Source organism: Narcine bancroftii, chromosome 3 (assembly GCF_036971445.1).
Source record: "Narcine bancroftii isolate sNarBan1 chromosome 3, sNarBan1.hap1, whole genome shotgun sequence".
NCBI lineage: Eukaryota > Metazoa > Chordata > Chondrichthyes > Torpediniformes > Narcinidae > Narcine > Narcine bancroftii.
This window is the reverse complement of record NC_091471.1, coordinates 193,418,263-193,440,327: the sequence shown is the minus strand read 5'-3', so window position 1 is coordinate 193,440,327 and position 22,065 is coordinate 193,418,263. Positions and strand designations below refer to the sequence as shown.

At 40.6% G+C, this 22,065-nt stretch overlaps 1 long non-coding RNA gene across 2 annotated transcripts in view; it reads right to left on the bottom strand.

Annotated features, from left to right (window-relative positions):
* The window catches only part of LOC138757979 (uncharacterized), a 120,268-nt gene extending 99,899 nt beyond the window's left edge, over positions 1-20,369 (bottom strand). For both annotated transcript variants that reach the window (XR_011354020.1, XR_011354021.1), the window contains exons 1-2: positions 20,280-20,369; positions 11,306-11,442 (exon numbers count right to left, since the gene is read on the bottom strand). This is a non-coding gene — a long non-coding RNA (uncharacterized lncRNA). The remainder of the gene's footprint in view (positions 1-11,305; positions 11,443-20,279) is intronic.
* Between the last annotated feature and the right edge of the window lie 1,696 nt (positions 20,370-22,065).

Genomic DNA, 22,065 nt, shown 5'->3' with positions numbered 1-22,065 from the left:
GCTAACCGCTACACCAACTGTGGCACCCAAAGTCTGCAGATTCTGTGGTCGCAGTTAATGCACAAAATTTCTGGTGATACTCAGCAGATCGTGCAGCATCCAATGGAGGCAAAGAAATTTTATTGGGCCTGAGTCCTTCTTCAAGGTATGAGAAAAGGGCAAGCATGCACCTGAAAAAAAAGATAGTGGGAGGAGGAAGAAGAGAAAAGAGGAGGAGCACAGGCCAACGGCCAAGCAGCCAGAGGTGGTCAGAGAGGTAGACAGGAAAGAAAAGCTGAGAATTGATCAGGGAGGGGTGTAGATCTGAGAATGCAGAGCTGAAGGAAAGGAGACAAAAGGAGATGTGGTGGGGGGGAGGTTGCTAATGAAATCTAGGGAAGTCAATGTTGATGGTTGGAGGGCCGCCAGATAGAATATGAGGTGCTTCTCCAATTTTTGGGTGGTCCCAGTTGGGCATTGCTTGAGACCATGGATCGACATTTTGCTATGGGAATGGGGCGGGGAATTAAAATGGGTTGCCACTGGGAGACTCCCGCTAACAGCCGACAGAAGAAATGTGCTCAATTAAGTGATCCCCCACTCTGCAACCAGCCTCACTGATGTAGCTGAGACCATAATGAGAGCACTGGATGCAGTAGATGACCCCTGCAGATACATAAGTGAACTGCTGCTTCATTTGGAAGGACAGTTTGGGGTCACGAATGGTGGTGAGGAAGAAGGTGTGGGTGAAAGCGTACCATCTTCTGCAGTCACTGGGTGGGGGAGCACCAAGGGGGAAATTGCAGGAAAATGATGAGTGGATGAGAGAATCATGGAGGAAGTGGTCCCAGAGGAAGGCAGAAAAAGGAGGAGAGTGGAAGATATGTCTTTTTAGGGTGTGGGGGGTGGAATATCACATTCTAGGTGGCTGAAATTGCAGAGGATGATATTTTGAATATGAAGGCTGGTGGGTGGTTGGTGAAGACAAGAGGAATCCTGACAATGTTGCATCGGGGGAGGAGGAGGCCAGGGCTGATACACATGAAATGGAGAATATGTGAGTGAGGACTGAGTTGATGATAGTAGAGGGAACTAAGTGTTTTTTCAAGAAGGAAGACATCTTGGATGGTCTCACATGAAAGACATCATCTTGAGACGGAGACAGAGGAATAGTGAGAATGGAATAGATTATTTATGGGGACAGGGTATGAAGAGGTGTAGTCGAGGTATCTGCGAGCATTGGTGGGTTTGTAGAAAATGGCGAGAGTTTGTCTCCCATTTCAATTCTCTGCCCCATTTCCATGCCGACATATCTATCCATGGTCTCATGAGTTTCCCAACTGAGACCACCTGAAATTTGGAGGAACGGCATCTCATATTCTGTCCAGGCACCCTCCAACCAGATGGTATTAACTGACTTCTCCGGTTTCCATTAGGCAAACACTGCATCTCCCTCACCCCCTATCCCTTTCTCCTTTCGCAGCTACCCTCATACACTCTCTCTCTCTCTCCTCTCTCTCTCTCTCTCTCTCTCTCTCTCTCTCTCTCTCTCTCTCTCTCTCTCTCTCTGTGCTTCAGTATCCCTCTGTCTCCTTTCTTCCTGGTCTGCATACATAGAGCTATACTCATCTGCTGATCAAATCTCAGCTTTTCTCTCCTGGCCCATCTACAGGTTAGGCTGTTGGCCTGTGCTCCTCCCCTGTCCCTTCTTTCCTCCTTCCCTTTCCTTTTTATTCAGGTGCCTGCTTGCTTTTTGCTCATACCTTGACAAAGGGCTTAAGCCTGAAATGTTGGTTATATATCTTTGCTTCCTATGGACGCTGAGGGACCTGATGAGTTTCTCCAGCAATTTACTTGCTCTGTTATAATTCCTTTGTAGCCTCCTTACCGAAGGGCCTGGCTGTAACCCTACAATCTCTAAATCCCACACATGCACAGAAGTTTTGCTTTTTATGCGTACTGTTTTTTTATAATCAACTTGACCAGATCCATTCCACCTCCAGGAATACTTTCTCACCTCAAACCCCTTTCCCTGCTACTGCACTCTGATCATTCAGTCAACATTACGAAACTTCAGTTGCTGGATGAGTGCAGTTTATATTATGGCATCCCCCTTTAAGAGCTGGTTGTAGAGACCTTATTTCGTTGCAGTGGATCAGATGAATAAACCACCATGAATCCAGCACATTACATGTTACACAGGAAACCCCAGTAAGAATAGACTGCATGCCTTATAATTGAAGATCTCTATTTTTCTGATACTTTCACAAAGTGTAACCTCACTTTCATTAGGCTGACTCAACCAAGCTGGTTTACAACATTTTTTTTTAATGGAATTGTCTTATGTTGATAACCGGTCAACAATACCAGGAGCAGTTAGAAATAAATAGTTCTGAAGATGCACAGAATGGAGAAAGGAGATTACAAATCAAGAGGAATCCTCTATAAAAGAACAGGAGGTGAGGTCAGAGAGGAACCATTTTTAATATTGTTATTGGATGGAATATCTATGGTTAAAATTAGTTAGTACAAATCAAACAGAGGAAAGGATGCAGACGCTCATTTGCATGATCATACCAAAATACTCTTTCATGGTCAGATCTATCGACCGGAAATTCAATTATGTTTAACAGTTGTGGAATGAACCCTGCAACGATTCAATAGGATGAATTCTGCGAGAAGATAAGGTTCTACTGCAGTATAGTATTGGTCACTGCTCAACTAGAATAGGAAATATAAACTTCTATCCTTCTGTTTGAGGATTAATAGACATTCCATTTGAAATAAAACTCTTATTAAATTGGCCCGGTAGGTCAGCCTTCACATGTCCCAGAATCTGCAGAAGGGAGCAGATTTTTAGCAGCCTTGCGTTGTTGAAAAAGCCATGCCTGAGTAATAATCCCAATTTTTCTTAGACTAAATCAATATATACTGTATAAGATTCATGTCACATGAATAACACAGCAGACTATGATAAATTATCATTTTAATTTGAATTTATTCCAATATACTAGAAAGAAAAGGTGACTTTCAGTGACCTGTTACGACTCGCTGCAAAAATGAGTTTGGGTAATTTCAACCTCCCAACCCACCACCCCCCCCCCCCACCCCCCACTGACCAGTTCTCAGTGAGTGTGAATGAACAGCAGAAAATTATCACTTCCTCAAAAGCCTTCTTAACATTAGTTAATGTGTGAAATGGGAAATGTCACAAGTGTAATAAATTGTGCTCTTTTTTAGATTGGGGTAAAAGCATTAGCATAGAAATTGCTGCTAATGTATTATTCAGAGTGCATTAGATGTTTCTGGGAGAACATGTCTCCTAGTTTATACAGTAGTTAGATTTTTTTCAGTTTTTGTATACAATTTGAACAAAAGGAGCTGTGGCAATAATCTAGAGGAGTTGAAGATATGAGCTGAAGAAAATTTGAACAGCTAAATAGAACTAACTCCAACTGTTTATTCAAAAGTAGAGCGGAGGATTGCTCTCTGATGTGAGTTAGTTGTACAATTCAGAAATCCTTGACATTTTGGCAAGGATTCAGGAAGAGATAGCAGCATTTTAGCAGCTGACTGGCAAGCTCCCAGAAACAGTGTGTGTTAGCAAAGGAAAAACTGGCAACCATCACACTCTCAAATATGGTAAATTGGTATTCCAAGTCTGGAGCGATCAAAACTCCAGCAGGGTGTCAGTGAAACTGCACAGATAAACCCATACCTGCACTTTCAAACAGCAGTCAAAGAAATACCATCAGTCGGCACAACTCACAGTGCAGGAACGACAATTCATTTTAACATTTTAAATTGCAATGTGGCCAGAATTCAGTTTGCAAAAACCATATTTTGAGTGTTCCATAACAATAGGGCATAAAATCAACAGGTTCAAGACATTTATTTTTCAATTTAGGCCCCTGAGTCAGTGTGAGTTATCCCAGCTGTGAGTGAAAGTATGCAACAGTGAAGAATATGTCTGGACTTCACTTTTAGGATCTTTAGTGACATATGAGTGGTGCACTAGGTCCGTCAGCTACTCGAGCAGAAGCAGGCTTTCAGAAGAGGCCCAAAGGGATTATTACTTATCCTACTTAAAGAGGTATTAAAAACTGCAAGTGATAGAAATGTGAAGTAAATCAGTGATTTCACAAGTGTCTGCTCCATGTGCCACACCTTTGCTTTCACATTCTCTCCTCTCACCCAGAACAAAGCCAATGTTACCCTTTTCCTCATCTCCATCCCACCAACCTCTGTAATTTCCATCACTTTCAACATGATTCCACTGCCAGACAATATATCCATCCCCTTTCAGCATTCAGCAAGGACCATTCCTTTTGGCACTCCCTGGTTCACTCTTCCATCTCCAAAATCACTCCCCATCTCACTGCATTCCTCCCAAGCAGATGCCCAAAATTCAAAATCTGCTATTTTATCTCTTCTCTTGCTAACACCAGTGGAGTTAAACAGTCCATCCTGTGATTCACTACAATTTTTTTCTCCAATTTACTAAATTACATTCAATGGTCAAGATCTGGTCTCCTCTGCATCGGAGAAACCAAACTCTATTCAGTTTACAAGGATGACCCTGAGCCTCTTGTAGTCTGTCACTTTAATTCCCAATCCATCTCCCATGCTAACCTCTGACTTTGACCACATACACTCTTCCAGTGAATCCCAGCATGAGCTTGAGTAACAGCACACAATACGGCCCTTAATATAGAACCCAAGGGTTTCAGATAATCGATTTTTCCACTTAGGCCAGTTCTGAGATAAAGACATGAACCTGCTGTAAAAAGCCAGCTTTCTCTCACCAAAGGCGTTACTGAGCTGAGAATGCCCATTTATTTCAGATTTCCAGCAATTGTAGTATTTGCATCTCACATTTCCAATGAGAGCTGTGGCAATAATCTAGAGGAGTAGTAGGTATGATCTGAAGAAAATTAAACAGCTGAATAGAACTAACTCCAACTGTTTATTCAAAAGTAGAGCAGAGGACTGCTCTCTGACTGATTAGTTGTACAATTCTCTCTCTCTCTCTCTCCCTCTCTCCATCTCTCTTTCTCTCTCTCTCTTCTGTTCTCATCCATCCCACTTTATTAACATCTTCAGACAGAGGAGAATAAAAGAGATTACAAATATTGGAATCTAGAACAATAAATAGAACATTGTAAAATCTCAACAGGTCAACCATCATCCATGGGGACAAAAGATACAAGTCAATGTTTTAATTTTTTTTAATTTAATTTAATTTTGAGAAAAATCATGGTAACAGACTCTTCTATCCCATGAATCACTGCCGCCCAAATACACAGATGTGACCAATTAACCTACTAACCTCATATGTCTTTGAAATGTGGGAGGAAACTGGAGCACCTGGAAGAATCCAAATGTAGGCACAGGGAGAACGTACAAACTCCTCACAGATTCAAACCTGGTCACTGGTGGTGTAATAGATTTCACTAACCACTGAAGCACTGCAGCAGAACTAAAGGTGAAGATTGCCTATACACAGTTATATGAGGGGAGGAGGGAATAGAGGCAGGCAGGAGATGGGTGGAAACACATGGTGGGAGGATGGGAGAGAAAAAAAGGAAGAAGAAAAATAGATGAACGAGTGAGTATGTAGCAGAAAGGAAAGCAGGGGATGTGGGTGATCTGTCATTGGAAAATTCAATTTCATGACTTTATGTTGTAAACCACTCATGTGAGATAGGGAGAGTTCAGTGCCAACATGTTCTTGTTAAAGTGAGTGGACTGGCAGGAGTAGGTTACTCTGGTTATGAGGAATATTGAAGGTCACGTCAGGAAAAATAAAAGGCATATGTCATGGTATAGGCAGCTAAGGGATGTAGGAATGCAATTAAGAAGGAAGTCAGGAGGACAAAGATGGATATGAGATACCTGTGGTGGATAAGATAAAACAGAGTAATGTGTATATTAAAAGCAAAAGGGTATCTGGGGAGAACATAGGACCCTTTAAGGATTTGTAGTCTTCTGTGCGTGGAGCCACAGGTGATAGACGAAGTCTTAAATGAATACTTCTCATTTGCATTGATATTAAAGATAAGGAAGCTTATGAATTTGGGAAGAGAACAGCAATGTACTGAAACTTATTGACATTACGAAAGAGGATGTGCTGGCAGAGTTGAGATGCATAAAGATCCACAGAGCATGACCAAGTGTATCCTAGTATGTGTGGAAAAGAAGGGAAGAAATTGTAGAGGCCCTGGCAAAGATTTTTAATTCTTCCTTTGCTCTGGGTGATGGGAGGGTGTTCAATGTTGTCCCTTAATCTAAGAGCTTGGCAGGGAACCTTTGATCAGCAAACCTGACACCAGTGGTGATAAAGTTGACTTAGAGTAAGTAACTCAAGAGGCTGAGACTGAGTCACTGATCTACAGGCTTTTATTCACAATGGACAAGGACCTCATCCTGTGATGAGACCGGGGCTTTCTGGCTAAGGGTCAGGGTGATGGAGGCTTTATAGATGGTCAAAAGAGGGAGGGGCCGCAGGTACAGTCATAGGATGGGGGCAGAGCCAGGAAATCAGGAATATAATACAGTTCAGCAGTTCACCACAAAAGTTACTTGAGGGGATTCATATTGACAGGATCTATCTACATTTGTAAAAGCAAGGACTGATGAGGGATAGTCAGTATGATTTTGTGGGGAAATGTTGCCATTATGTCTCACAAAGTTGATTGAGCTTTTTTTTGAAAAGTGGCCAAGAGGGTTGATAAGAGCAGGGTGGTATACATTGTCTATATAGACTTTAGTAAGGCACTTAACAAGAGCCTGCATGGTAGGCTGGTCCAGAATGTTATATCACATGAGATTAAGGCTGAACAAACCAATTGGATGCAACAATGGTTTAATGGAAGGAGATGTAGTGGTAGTGAAGGGTTGTTTTTTTTTCAGATTGGAGGCCTGTGACCAATGGTGTGCCACAGAGATCAGTGCTGGATCTACTGTTGTTCATCAGATATTTAGTAATGAATGGAAGACAATATAATTTGTTAAGGTTTGTAAATTTGTGGATGACATCAAAATTGACGGTGTGTATGGTGAAGGGCTGGATCCAAGGGCTGAAGGGTCAACTCCTGATCCTACTCTCCTATGTTCTACCTTTCCATAGATGCCTTCATGTTGTCCGACAAAAACAATTGACTGTAACTTGATACTCTTACAGAAAGGGATGCAGCCAACTTTAAAACAGCACGATGTTAAACTTGATTTTATTTTGTGATTAATGCTGGCAGAATGTGGGGTCTATACTATGTTCTTTTTCAAAATGTAACCCTGGAATCTTTCACATGAAAAGTGGATAGAAGAATACTGCCTCAATAAGGCAGAGTGATTTCAGATGAGATTTTGTTCTTGTTTTGAACCCCAAACTTAACTGCCTGTGAGCAGTTGCTTTGATAAAAGAATAATGCTGATTACCTAAAAATCTGAATAACAAGATAAAATGTAAAATATCAGCAGATTAGGAAGCATTTATATAAAAAAGTTAGCCTTTCAGGTCTCAGACCCTTCATCAAAAACTGAGAAAGAGAATTTGGATTTTTAAATTTAGAGACAGCACACGCAGGTCCACTAGGCCATGCCACCCAAATAAACCCATGTGACCAATTAATCCACTAACCCTATGCCTCTGGAATGTGGGAGGAAACCCAAGCTCCCGGCGGAAACCCACATGGACATGAGAAGTATTCACAAACTTCTTACAGACAGCGGTGGATTTGAACCCAGGTCACTTGGCATTATAACGGCATTGTGCAAACTGCTACACTAACCTATACACAGTTTAGATAGCAGAAAAGCTATGCTGGTTGTTTTAGAGACAGCTTTGCAATGCACAGAATCTTGATGATGAACACAGTACTGCAAGTAAACATTCAGAGGTGCATCGTCACCACACTGCCATAAGGACAGTGCTCTGGATATGTTTTCCATTTCCTTTTAACTACATTGTAGTGATGACTTCCACTTTAAACTATTTATTTTCAGTCATGGTTGGGCACAACTTGAACAAAAAAAAATAAGGAAAACTTTCAAACTCTTTAATCTTTTCATCAAAATGATTTAAACAAAAAGTGCAAGCCAAATCTTGTCGTCACCCTGAGAGTGACAGAATCCCCTTACAGCTGAAATGCGTGACATGGGGAGAGAAGTTGAGTAGTCACGACGCCCGAACAGTTTTTTTTTGCAAATCCTTGTAATATCAGTTTCAGTGGCTCAAAAAAGAAACATCTGGATGGGACATTTCCCAAATAAAACAAATGAACTGCAGAGAAGAAAGGCTGAATCTGTCCTTTAGATTTTACACTCAACACTAGCAAAATTGAGATCTGTGGAGACACATTTATAAAAAAAATGTTTATACAGGAGCATTCAGCATTGAATCAATGCCCAAACTTCAGTCCTTCAGAAAGTCACTAAAGCCCTGAAGGGTCAAATGGCTCTTATATTTTTAAATTTACAGCACAGTAGAAGTCAATTCCAGCCATTTAAACTCGTGTTGCCCAATTATTGGTCGTCCTTCTGTTTGAAGAAGACATGTTGTCGTGCAATTCATATGTGAACACGAAGGTGACTTTGCAGTCCCAGTCTGGAAGTGCAGAGTCTCGGACAATGGGGGGGGGGGGGGGGGGGGGGGGGGAGGGAGGGGGTAACTGAAATTCCATTTTTATGGCTGTTGCTCTGTGGACGCTGTTCATGGTCTTCCATCAGTTTTTGGAAGTGCCTGTCTTCAAAACTGGTGTAGGCTTCATAGCACAGGATTTGCCAATGGGATCTGTCTGCAGCCACAGTTTCTAGTTCTCTTGGCTGGATGTCACAGTAGCATAGGGTTTCCTTCACAGCATCTTTATAGCATTTGCGTGGACAATCTTGAGGTCTCCTTCCAGTCTTCAGTTCACGTTAGAGCAGCTGGTGAGGCATACAGTGGTCATCCATTCTGATGACTCCCACCCACCATGTCTGGGCTCTGATGATCAGGGACTCAATGCTGGTGGACTTAGTGTGACCCGAGACCTCCAGGTTGGAGATACGGTCTTGCCAATGGATGCCAAGGATGGAATGGAGAGTCCTCATGTGAAAGTTCTCCAGTTGTTTGATGTGAATTCAGTACAGAATCCAGGTCTCATATCCATACAAGAGAGAAAGGATGATCAAAGTTCTGAAGACTTTCAGCTTCGTGGAGATGAAGACGTTTGAGCATTCTGGTACGCAGCCTCCACAGAGCCTGGCTGGCCTTGCTGATCCTGGAGTCAATTTCTTTGTCCAAAGACCCATCACTCAAGATGATGCTCCCCAAGTATTTGAAACTGTTTACGTTTGTCAACTGGGTGTCATCAATGCATCAATGGTGATTTTTGGTTTTATGGTGTTGGTGTTTGGCGCAGACTGATGGGGTACTTCCGTCTTGTTCAGGTTGATGGTCAAAGAGCATAGCAGCATCTGAGAATTTGTTCAGCACTGATTGTAGATCATTATCTTTGTGTACCAAGAGTGCATAGCCTTCAGCAAAAAGGGTTTCTTGAATGACGGCGTAAAGGCACTTCATCTGTGCATTCATGCAGCGGTCAAAGAGAGAGTGATGCGGGCAAAAATTTTGCTTGCAACGCACAGCAGTGAGATATCACTATAGTTTCTGCAGTTTGATTTGCTTCCCTTATTTTTGTAGAGAGCCACGATGAGACCATTGCGGAAGTCGTGATCCAGATGTTTTCCAGAATGTCTTGGAACACCTATAATCCATTTGGGCATAAAGCTTTGTAGATCATAGCATCCTGCCCTTTTGCTTTATTTGAATTCATCCACAACATTGCTTTATTGATCTCGTCAGTAGAGGGCAACAGGTCTAGGTCGTCCAGGATTGGCTGCTGAGGGATATGCTGTACAGGTACACAATCCTTATCCGGACATCTAAAATCCGGAAAGCTGCAAAATCCGGTGTGGGGAGAGAGGCAGCTGGGTGGCCGAGGGACCAGCAGTTTGGGGGAGGTGTCCAAGGGACCAGCGGTTGGGGGAGGTGGCCGGGCAGCTGAGGGACCGATGGTCAGGGGAGGCAGCCGGGCGACTGGAAAAGGATGGGGGTGGATACGGCAGCACAATTCGGGTGGGCTTTCCAAAACCTGGAAAAAAATCTGAAATTTGGAACACACTGTCCCCCAAGAGTTCCAGATAAAGGAATGTGTACGTGTAAGACATAAAGATCAACTATGGACGGTCTATTGAGTAGGTTGGAAAAATATTCAGCCCAGTGGTTTTTCAGTCCTTCCTGGTCTTCGATCAGGCTCGACCCATCTGATGACAACAAGGAGGAACATCCTGATCTAGAAGGACCATAAACTGACTTTATGGCACTGAAAAACTCTCTGCATATCTGCACCTGTCCAGCCTTTCTCTGCCACCACCTGTCCCTCGTTTCTCGAAGTTTCGCCTGTACTTGGGATTGCTGAAAATTAAGCTTGTCTTTCTTTGAGACAAGTTTCATCCAAATTAACTGACAACCCCATTCATTTTTGGAGCCTGGGGGAAACTGAACCACCTGGAGGAAGCACCCACAGACATAGGGAGAATAATGCATAAACACCTTACAGAGAGCAGGAGATTTGGACCTGGGTCACTGGTGCTGTAATAGTGTCACACTAACCATTTTGTTAACTGTGCCATCCCGTAACACCCTATGCTGGGTGATTAAATAGGGGTCCATCAACCTATAAAAGTTTCAGTTCCCAGGTGTTGGAGAGAGCACTGGAGCAGCTTAATTAATGGAGCTAACTTGCTTATTAACAGCTGCCAATAGCCAACAAGTGAAGGTAAGCAGTGGTGCCAATGTGAGTGCAGCCAGTGTTAGAGTTGGACATTGAAACTTCGACTCGAGAGATTTCAGCAAGCTGAGGCTGATGACCCATAACAGATAGGATAAAGTTAGGCTGATCATTGATTTTCTCTTCAGTGGTTAGTCAGAGGAGATAGCAGTGAGGGTTGTCCAGTGCTTCTTCTGCAGAATGGGGGGAAGTCAGGGAGTCCTCCAGTGTCTCTGTTCACTACTCCTGTGGGAAGTTCATGCAGCTGCAACTGTTCACTGACTGGATCAAGGATCTGGAGTTATAGCTGGACATACAGGGAATCATTCAGGATGCTGAAGTCACCATAGAAAAGAGCTTTAATGAAGTGGTCTTGTCGAAGATGCAGACAGGAAATCACTGGTAGCTACCTGGAAAGGAAGGGGGTGCAGCCTGAGAGGGAAGGAATCCCCTGTGGCTATCCCCATCAGTAACAAGTATAGCATTTCAGATACTGTTGGGAGGGAATGACTTACCAGTTTTGGAAAATATCAGGCCCCAATGCCAAACAGTCCTTCTCTTTTCTCATCTATCTCATCCTATTGTCAGTTTGATGATCTACTTCCATCTTTCCTGTAATTATCCCTTTGATGTGTCATGGAGTTACAGGGTTCTGTAGAAATACAGCACAGAGTAAGTCTATATTGATCATTGAGCATCCAACTATACCAATCTCATTTACCAGCACATGGTCCATAGCCTTCCATGCTTTGGTGATTAATGTGTCCATTTAAATGTGCCCACAACACCTTGGGCAGCATGTGCTAAATTCCAATGTTTCCGTAAATGTCTTTAATTATGTGCGATACCTGTTTACTTCCAACCCCAGATACATTATTTTATTTCTTTCATCCAATTCAGAATCTGAACTGCTCAGTCACATTTATGAATATTTAATCAATCTAGATGACAACTACTCTGCTTTTATCTATCATTAATCTGTAGAGAGTTGACCATGTCAGCCACAATGAGTTTTATGTTCCCATTGCAACCCAACCCCCCACCCAACTCTCTAACATTTTGTTCAATGAGTTTGGGCCATCTGTCCTCTAAAATCGGCTAATTTGAACTCTCAAACACATACATTCATTATAAGTAGACCCTATTTTCAATAAAGTTATAGCACTTCAAGATGCTTAGTTAACATTGTAGAATTGGTACTGCTTCTGAAAGCAACATTGTCTTTTTTATCTGATTTTCAATAACATTGTAAAAATGAAAATTAGAATTTCAGCACCATGATCACTGAGGTAATTAAATACCTAGATATAAAACTTTAGGACATTGTGCCACTTCATAAATCATCTCGAATCTGAAATTGGGGAAAAAAGGCATATAATAATAGGGTATATGTTTTCTATCAATGACCTCACCTGATATTTAAGCTGAATAAACTTCCATGATCCTGCATCAAGCTCAGAAAACTAATGAGACCTCATCCTTAGATTTAATACTGAACAAATTGAAAGTTCTATTTCTGACAGAAAGTTGGATAAATGGTTGTGAAATATATTATTTACAATATGCATTGCTGAAACCTTTCCAATTATTCATATGGTTTATTCAACATTCTACATACACTTACAAAAGAATACAAACATTTCTTTCAACTGAATTAAGATAAGACAATGATGAATGTTAAAGTTCAATATTTGGCACTGCCCACAGTAATTCCCTTAATGATGAATGCTACTTGTTTGATTCCAAGTCCATTTGTATTGTAGAATTTCTTTCTTTCATTCAATTCAGAATCTGAATCAGAACCATCTCATTTATGAATAATCCATCAATCTGAGTGACAAATAGTCTTCTATATTTACTCATCATGAATCTGTAGATGGCAGGCAGCATTTGCAGCTGAACGCCAAACACCACTGTCAATCAATCTCACAGGCAAACTAACATCTTTCTTTTCACCAAGGGGCTTACAAGCAAGAATCATGCTTAATTCTTTTAAACCTTGTAGGTCAAAAGGTTTAAAAATCATTTTTAACACTATTTCTATCATTTGTCAACAAGAGTTACTGCCATCTGATCATAAAATAGACACTCAGTGTTTACTTTTCTTTGAAATAAGATTATAAGATTACATATTTAGTTTTACACTAGAGCAATGGTAGTTGTCACTGCTTGATTTTGGTTTATGCAGTGAACATTTCAATTCAACTCAACAGAATGTGTGAGATTCATGAGATATGTAAAAATACATCTCGTTTATTACAATTCTATTCGAATTTGATGTATGTACAACTTCTGAATGCATTTAGAGTTCATTTTTAAAAAAATGTTGATAAAGAGTTCTCATAAACTGTCTCTATTTATTATTACTTCCATATAATAAGATCACAATTCTATTGGCCAGTAGTCAGGTTTTAAGTTCCTTTGCTATGTAATTGTCCATGTTGCAAGATGCACATAAAAAAAATCAATGCTTATTTGGGTGAAAATTTATGAGTTAATTTTATTGATTTGACATAGCCTATTTCAAAAAGTATCTTCTTGTTCCATTTGAGATATGTCATTTTCTCTACCCCCACCACAACATTTTCCCAACCGTCACCATTTCACAATCTCTCACCATCTGTCATCTCTAATGATAAATGCACATGGATCCATGTGGCTTTCTAAGTTCTCCAGCAGATATTACATGTGGGGTAATCATATTGGACCTCAATACATGTGGGGCTGGAAATTCTGTGATATCTGGAAGGTGTGCTAACATGCAATGATTTGGCAAAGGGTCATAATTGCAAAATCCTATAATGAATGAACCTCAAGGTATTTCCTTGTACAATAGATACACTCAAATATTTGCCCTACATTCCTATCTAGGTCCCTCCATGGATATATTAATGCCATTAACTTAAAGGACCTGAAAGAATAAAAAATCTCAAATGTCAGGATATGTGAATTATGTAGAAAGTGATCTCTTTTGAATAAAGCTGGGGCACAAGTGCTGATCAGTCCAGCACCCCTTTATCACAATGGCTCCACATGTGGACAGGAGCTTTTCAAGCTCCATGCCAAATATCACTATCCGAAGACAACTTGAAAAATCAACAATTTCCAGTCTTGCCAAGGATTACCCCCAAAGAAAAATTAGATGATAAAATTAAAAAAAAATACAAGGAAATGTCAACTGTGAATGAAAGCAAAATAAATTACATAATTGGCCTCTTCCAATTCCATATAATGGATCTAATCAATGCACAAAGTCATGCAGCATAAAAACAGGTAAGGTAATAAAAGAATCATGGGTCCTCTACCGGCATCAACTACGGCTCCTAGAACCCTTCCACCAGCGTTGTCTCCGCTCCATCCTCGACATTCATTGGAGCGACTTCATCCCTAACATCGAAGTACTCGAGATGGCAGAGGCCGACAGCATTGAATCCACGCTGCTGAAGATCCAACTGCGCTGGGTAGGTCACGTCTCCAGAATGGAGGACCATCGCCTTCTCAAGATCGTGTTATATGGTGAGCTCTCCACTGGCCATCGTGACAGAGGTGCACCAAAGAAGAGGTACAAGGACAGCCTAAAGAAATCTCTTGGTGCCTGCCCCATTGACCACCGCCAGTGGGCTGATATCGCTTCAAACCGTGCATCTTGGCGCCTCACAGTTCAGCGGGCAGCAACCTCCTTTGAAGAAGACTGCAGAGCCCACCTCACTGACAAAAGACAAAGGAGGAAAAACCCAACAAACAAATTTTCCCCTGCAACCGCTGCAACCGTGTCTGCCTGTCCCGCATCGGACTTGTCAGCCACAAATGAGCCTGCAGCTGATGTGGACATTTACCCCTCCATAAATCTTTGTTCGCGAAGCCAAGCCAAAGAGTAAAAGACTATTAACCATTGGGTAAGGGATATGACTCTAATTAACAAATCCCAAGGGAACACTAAGGAATATTTACTTACATGGAGCAGTCTGTTCACATTTTCCAGAAACCTCAGGGTTTGAAGGGATAAAAATAAGTGATTTTTAAGCAATGAGGGAACTCTCTTGACAGCAAGATAAGCTGCTGATAGCAGTGCTTCCTGCTGTAAAGGAGTTCTCATGCTTTGCAAAGTAATTTAAAAAATCTGTTTGTCCAGCTGTATTCATTTTTGTTTTAAAATAACCAAAGATTCTCTTTCGCAATATGACCCAATGTGGACCCAATTAGCATATTGACTAATTTGTTCATCTGAGTTAGTGCCATTTGCTTGCATTTGCCCATCTAATCCTCTCCTATTCATATATCTCTCCAAACACCTTTTTAAATCTTCTAATTGTACCTGCATTGAACACTTCATCAGGCATATTGCTCCATATATACACTACCTTCTGTGGGAAAAAAAATGGCCCTGCAATAACCTTACAATGCTTGCCTCCCAGTTATCTAGTTTTGGACTCACTTACCCGGGGCAAAAGACTATGGTTATTCACTTTAAATTGCCCCTTATGATTTTGTAAAACTCTATAAGGTCCCCCATTTTCTTATGGACCATGGATACATGTCCCAGCCCATCCAGGCTCTCCTGATAACTTAAGAACTTCAATTGCACTCTTTTCTGTCTAATGACATCCTTCCTGTAGAAATGTGATTGGAACGATACACAGTGTTCCAAATTTGTCCTTACCAACAACCTGTAGACCTGTAACATGGTGTCCCAACCTCTGTACTCAATGCCCTGACCGATGAAAGCAAGTGCCTGAATTGCCTTCTTCACTATCCTGATCACCTGAGTCATAAAAGCCTGTACCGCTGGGTATCTCTGCTCTATAAAAAGGCTAAAGAGGCCACTCTTACTGGAACAATGAAGTAACTGTCTCACTGGAAGCCCTTCAGGACACTGCTGTTATTTTTCATCTGAATTTTAAATTTGATTTGCCTATTCTGGTAAAGTTAAATGCCCTCAGGAGCAAAGGAGCCAAATCGATGGATACTCGATGTCTCTAAAGGGACTCTCTTTTGCTTTACTTTCTTTTATTATTGAGGATGCCGGGCTACACTAGAGGCACCTCTTTGTGTGTCTTTAATGCAGGCAAATGCTGATGAATTTTTGCCTTATTATATTTTGTGTATCATTACACAACAATAAAGGAATCTTAATCTTGCTACCTGCTATGAAAGTTTTTTTTTAAAATCCAAAATAGTGCTGGAGCGTGGCAACTTTTTTCTTCAATACCTGTATGGCAAGCAAAGCTTTGTTTTTCACTGCATCTCAATTCATAAAACAATAAACAATTCAAATCAATTCTGCAACATGCCCCAGGGCCCTACAATTTAGTTTTGTTTTACTTGTCATCTAAAGGTGAGGTGGTGGTTCAGAGGACCTCAATGCCCATCCTGATTTCTGCCCTGTAAGATCACAATTCCACCATCATGGCCAATAACCTTGCCCATAGCTGCCATTCTGGGAGAGATGCAGAGGCATTGTAGATCAGAAATGTTATCAGCTCTTTGGAATATTGTATTTATCCTCCTAGGCCTGTCAGCATGCCTGTACCTTTCCTATTACCCACCCAGCAGGGACTCATGTCCATCCATGCCAAGCAGTACTGATCACACCCCAGAGTTGCTCGAGGCCATCATGCTCTCCCCCACTGAAATTCAACAGCATTATGCCAGCTGTGCTGCAGCTACTGGACTTACACTGTAGATAAGCACAAGGGCCAGCACCAATGGCTCTGCACCAAACTTCCCAGAGGCAAATTCCAGATCATTACTACCTGAAAAATATGAAAAGTCCAACTTTTTTTTGTTGCCAATCAACTTAAATCTATGTCCTCCACTCCTTGATCAAACCCACCAATGAGAGCAGTTTCTTTTCACCCTTCTATCGAGACTCCTTGTCACAATGCTAGACATCTCTATAAGCTTATCTCTCAACTCTCTCTGTTCTAAGAACTTTCCATATTTCCTCATGATACAGGCATTGTTCATAGAACAATCCCATTCCCCACTAATTTTCCCAACAATCTCTTTCCATTCTATTCCTATCAATTAATTCCCTCCTTCACGAGATACAATATATAATGCCCAATTAACCAACCTACCTGTACCTACAGGGAACCCTATGTGGTCACATTCAAACTGCATGCAGCCAAATCTGGAAATCAGTGGAAAATCCAGGAATTGAAACACAGTAGGCCAACTAGTTCTGCCACTGTGCCATCCATTTCCAATTTCTCTAACTTGTACAGAATTCAAGTTCCAGGACCCTGGGCCTATTCTGCTAGACATATTATACAAAATCTTGAAGCCCTTAATTCCATCCAACCCTGTTCAATAGAAGTCACACATAGAAACTTTGCTCTTTTTTTCTTTCTTTCTATGGAAATCAAGTGATCACATTAGCCTTTATAAGCCACTTTCTTAACCTGTACTTCAGAATCAGAATCAGAATTTATTGTCATAAACAAGTCATGGAATTTGGTGTTTTGCCACAGCAACATAGTGCAAATATTCATATTATTAACCATCTTACAACATTACTATAAAAAATACAATAGTAGTGCACAAAAAGTAAGGTAGCATCCTTGATTCAATTATTATTTTGGAATCTGATGGCAGTGGGGAAGAACCTGTCCTTGTGCTGTTGAGTGCTTGTCTTTAGGTTCCTGTACCTTTTTCCCGATGGCAGTAGAGTGAAGAGGGCACGGCCTGCATGGTGGGGGACTTCGAGGATAGAAGTTGATTTTTTTAAAGAAACCGCTTCATGTGGATGTCCTTGATGGAGTGAAGCCTGATGCCTGTGATGTCGCAGACCGAGTTAATAACCCTCTGGAGTTTCTTCTTGTCCTGAGAGTTGGCATCTCCAATCCAGGCAGTGATGCAACCAGCCAGAATGCTCTCCACCATACACTTGTAATTTTTTTCAAGTTTTCAGTGACATACCAAATCTCCTCAGATACCTCATGAAGTATAGCCACTGGCGAGCCTTCTTTGTGATTGCATCAATGGGGAGACTCCAGGACTGATCAAGGCCTGGCAAGATTTATCTAAAGAAGTTATGTCTAATATTATCAATGTAAGGTCATTTTTTTACATCAATTATGTATTGCACCTCAGAAATTGAGTAGATGGAGATCGGATACATCGGACCAATGTTTTTGATGTGGAAAAGAAGTTGGAACTTTTCTTCATTCTACATGGTCTTGTTCGAAGTTTAAACCTTTTTGGATTTCTGTCAATAAGTTTTTACAATGAATTACTGGTGTTGCTTTTCTGTTAAATCCTGAATTATTATTACTGGAAATTTTTGAGAATATAACCCCTAAATTATCTTTGTCAGATTTTCAATTGAAATTTGTTAAGTTAGTGTTAGTAATAACAAGGAAATATATTGCTGTAACATGGAAATCAGGTGTTTCATTAACATTAGAAAGATGGCATACAGAGATTCAAAGTTGTATCCCTTTAGAAAAAAATACATATAATTCAAGGGATAAATACTCTGTATTTTTACATTTGGAGCCTGTATGCTTGAATAATGAGATTACAATTATAATATTTTTTGTTTTAAATTATCCAAACCAATGAAGTTTTCCCTAAATGAATAATAGTTTTTGGAATAATGTTCTTTTTGGGATCCTTGAGCATCATCTGAAGAAATCCAAATGAATATACAGTTATGTTATTGTGTATTTTATTTTTAGATTTTAGTTATTGGGATTAGTTTAGATTAGGGGGAGGGTTTAATTGGTTTTAAGGGGTTCCTTTTCATTTTAGTAGTTGTTTTTAGTAGAATATTTTTAATTTTTTTCTTTCTTTTCTCTTTTATACATTATCAACATATATTTGTAAACACTGTAACATTGTGATTTGATATTAATTGTTATAATTATCATATATGTGTTGATTTTTTTTTAATTAAAAGAATTTGAAGTTCTTGACTCTCTCCACCACTGAGCCCTTGATGAGGACTGGGTTGTGTTCCCCTGACTTCCTTCTGAAGTCCACAATCATCTCCTTGTTTTAGCTAATGTTGAATGCAAGTTTGTTGTCATTACACCATTCAATAAGCTGATCTATCTCTGTCCTGTACACCTCCTCATTGCCATTTGTAATTCTGCTGACAACTGTTGTGTCATTGGAACATAGGAAGGAGGAACAGGAGTAGGCCAAAAATGGCCCATCGAGCCTGCTCCGCCATTCAATACGATAAACTTGTAGATAGTATTGGAATTGTGCCTGGCCACGCAGTCATGGGTGTATAATAAGTAGAGCAGTGGGCTAAGCATGTATTCTTGGGGTGCGCCTGCATTAATTTAGAAGAGGAGAAATTGTTTCCAATTCATACTGACTGTGGTCTTCCAATGAAAAAGTCAAGGATCCAGTTGCAGAGCAAGGTACACAGGCCTAGAGTTGGTAGTTTCTTGACCAGCACTGAGGGAATAATGGTATTGAAGGCCAAGCTATAGTCGATGAAGAGCAGCTGTATGTATGAATTGTTGTTTTCAAGGTGATCCAGAGCTGAGTGGCGAGCAAATGATGTTGCATCTGCTGTGGAGCAATTTTGATGATAGGTGAATTGCACTGGGTCCAGATCTTTGCTTAGATAGGTGTTAATTCTGGCCATGAACAGCCTCTCACAGTAGAATTTAGTGCTATAGGACAGTCGTCATTGAGGCAGCTCCCACTACTCTTCTTGGGTACCAGGATAATTGATGCCCTTTGAAGCAGGTGCTAACCTTTGACTGAAGCAGTGAGAGGTTGAAAATGTCTGTGTACACTCTGGCTAGTTGATTGATGAAGATTTTCAGTACCCTACCAGGTACGGCATCAGGACCTGACATCTTGAGAGGGTTCACCCTTTTGAATGATGTTCTAACGTTGCCCTCAGAGACAGATATCACAGAGTCCTCAGCCTTTTCAGGGATTCTAGTAGGCACTGTTTAGTTCTTCTTCTCAAAGTGGGCATAGAAGGTGTTCAGCTCATCAGGTAATGTAGCATCACAGCCATCTATAGTGTCTGCCCTTGCTTTGTAGGCTGTAATGACCTGCAGTCCCTGTCATTGCTGGCATGGATCTTTCTCTGTCTCTAGCTTCCTCCAGAACTGCCACTTTGATTCTGATTCAGTAATTTGGATCAGAAGATAATTGGCTTGGTTATTAAGATTCGGAATGGTGACAAAATGGGGTAACACTAAAATGGTGGGAAAGTGAACAGTGAAATTATAACAGGATCTTGATGAACTGGGAATGTTAGTTCAAAGTTCAGATTTATTATCTGACTACATACATAACATCACATACAGTCCTGAGATTCTTACCAGTAGTCCAAAAAATTTGACTCATGAAAAAAGATATGTAAATAAAAGAGAGAAATGTAAACAAGAATATGCAAATAAACTGACTGTGCAACATTGAAAATAAATAGTCAATAATAAATAATATGCAAAGAGTTCTTAAATGTGTCTCTGATTGAGTCTGATGGTGGAGGGATAGGAACTTTTACTGAACCTGATGGTACGAGACTTCTGGCACCTATATCTCTTTCCTGTTGGAAGCATCAAGAACAGAGCATATCCTGGGTGATATGGATCCTTGATTGTTTCAGCTGCATTTGATGTAAATTTTCTCAACAGTTGGGAGATTTTTGCCTGTGATGTACTGAGCAGTGTCATAGGGCTTTTTGCTCATTGGTATTTATGCCCCATACCAGGCTATGATGCAGCTAGTCATCACATCTGTAGATACAGCAGATCTATAGATATTTGTCAAGGTTTTTCTTATATTTTCAAATTAACATAAAAACATGAAATTCATCAATGCCATAAAAGAAAACATAATCTTATAATTTAGATGATGATTTTGAGTAAGATAAAAAAAGAAGCCCTAACCCTGGCACTACACCCCCCTCCTCCCCCATCCACACAGGGGAAAATAAAATAGTAAACAGAATTGAAAAGAGACAAAAAAAAAGGTTAAAAAAAAGGTTTCATTGGATTCATCAATCTCCTGCTAATGGACAAATACCCTGACTTCCTGGAATCCCAGGTGGTTCCCAGATGCAGGGGATCGAGGGAAGGGGAGGGAGGGTCCATCGTTAGGAATCTACACCTACGTTTTCAAGATGTGCACTCCAGATTTTTAGAAAAAACATCGTATTTTTTCCCCTAAGGGACATAGATATACAAGCATATATTTCCACTTGCCAACGAGTCATATCTAGATGGGTATCAGATTTCCAGGTAACCGCTATGCTCTTCCTGGCCACCGCCAATGTGATCTTTACAAATTCTAATTGGTGTTTCGACACCCTCACTTCTGATCTTACAGCTTCTGTAAGTCCCAATATAAACAATTCTGGTGTCTGTATAAATCAAATCTTAGTCATTTGTTCTAGAAGATTTCTCAGAAAGTCCTCACCTTGGAACATGGCCAAGTTGAATGCAAAAAAGGTTCCTGATTCTTTGCCGCATCTAAAACATTGATCTGATATTTCTGATTTTAATTTGTGTAATTACATTGCGCCAATCTATACCTTACATTAACAGTTATAACCATGCAGTCCCGACATAAGTTGGACCAGGTTTTTTCAGTAGACCCAAATCTGTCTCCCATCTATGTAACCCCTGTTTCGAGGTACCTATTTGACGCGGGAAATATGCTTTTGAAATAAATTTCTTTGTCGTCCCCTACTTCACCGCACTGTGATGAGGTCATCATTGGGTCCAATTTGTCCCTTAAATAAGACTTTAATTAAAAATAGCAGACAATAGTTATGCCATATTTGGTTTTTAATTGATCAAATGACATTAATTGCCCCTGCTCATAACAATCCTTGCTACACCTGATCCTTCTTTGGGACCAGGTGTCCAGGATTTCATTGTCCATTGCTAAAGGAATAAACCTCTTTTTGAGCTAGAGGTGTTTGATGTCATACCAAACCTCGGCAAACTGTGTAAATTCTACAAAAAAGGCTGGTCATGGGTTGGCAGATGGAATTTAACTAAAACAAGTGGAAAGAGTAGTAGCTGAGAAGTTAAACCCCAGTAAAGGACAAGGCTCTGAAAAATGGTAGGACAGTGAGTTCTTGGAGTACATGTACATAATTTCCTGGAATGCGTCCTGTGTAAGTACGCCCAAAGGTCAAAGTGAATGAAATCTGAGTCCCCAAAAAAGGTAAGAAAGTGAATGCTGAAAATATTAGGACACAAAGCCAAAATGGCTGGTTCTCTGAAAATGTTGAATTCATTGTTGAGTCCTCAAGGCTGAGATGAGTCATCAGAAAATACAGTGCATT